Raw genomic sequence first — 987 nt, 5'->3', positions numbered from 1 at the left:
TCTGATAATTTGCATCTAGTAATAATGATCTTGAATATTTTGTGGGCATCTCAATGTCTTCTCTAGTGATATGTTTTTACATATCCTCTTTCCTTTTTGTAATTGGGTTTTGGTTTTTGGTTTGGGTTTTTCTTTTTTCTTTTTTCTTGTTGAAGTATTGGAGTTTTCTTTACATTTTGAATATGTCATTGCCAAACATTTTCAAAATCTATATATTCTCTTTTTACTCTTTTGAAGAAGTATTTTGACGCACATAAGAATTTAACTTTTAGACGGTCCCAGCCATCTAGTTTATCCTCTGTGTCTAGAATATGTATTTTCAGTTATATCTGATAGTTCATTTATGCCGTAGATTCAGGCTTCTAACATTTTCCTTACTTTCCTTTTTAATGATCTTTTTAATTTTAGGTTTCACAACTGAAACTTTGATCTAGACTGAGTTAATTTTTGTATATGAAATGAAATAAAATTTGAATCTTTTTTCCATTTTCAGCAAATAAATATACAATTATTCCTGCACCACTTATTAAAGAGGCCTCTTCTGTCCATTTAATATATTTAAACTCCTTGTAAAAGATTACTTGTCCATTTGTAGGTGGATTGCTTCAGAGTTCTCAATTCTATCCCATGAGTCTGTGCACCGGTCACTGTACCAGTGCTATGATGTTTTTATTACCATGTAAAGTGGGTTTTGAGATCAGGCAGTTTAAGGCCAACTATTTTGTTTTTCTTTTTTTCAGTAGTGTTAAGCTTATCCAAGATCATTTTCCTTCTCATATGAAATTATTGCTAACTTCTTACATCTCTTTGAAGAAAGATAAAAGATCCCAATCAGGATTACTTTAGATCCATAGGTTGCTTTTGGTAGTTGTTGTTGTTGTTGTTATGTGCCATCGAGTCATTTGCGACTCATAGCGACCCTATGTACAACAGCCCTAAACACTGCTCTATCCTGTGCCAATCTCATTGCCTCTGACACACCCATCC

Source organism: Elephantulus edwardii, unplaced genomic scaffold (assembly GCF_000299155.1).
Source record: "Elephantulus edwardii isolate Elephantulus edwardi_28Jun2011 unplaced genomic scaffold, EleEdw1.0 scaffold00176, whole genome shotgun sequence".
Taxonomy (NCBI): domain Eukaryota; kingdom Metazoa; phylum Chordata; class Mammalia; order Macroscelidea; family Macroscelididae; genus Elephantulus; species Elephantulus edwardii.
The sequence above is the reverse complement of the archived record's forward strand: the minus strand, read 5'-3'. Positions refer to the sequence as shown.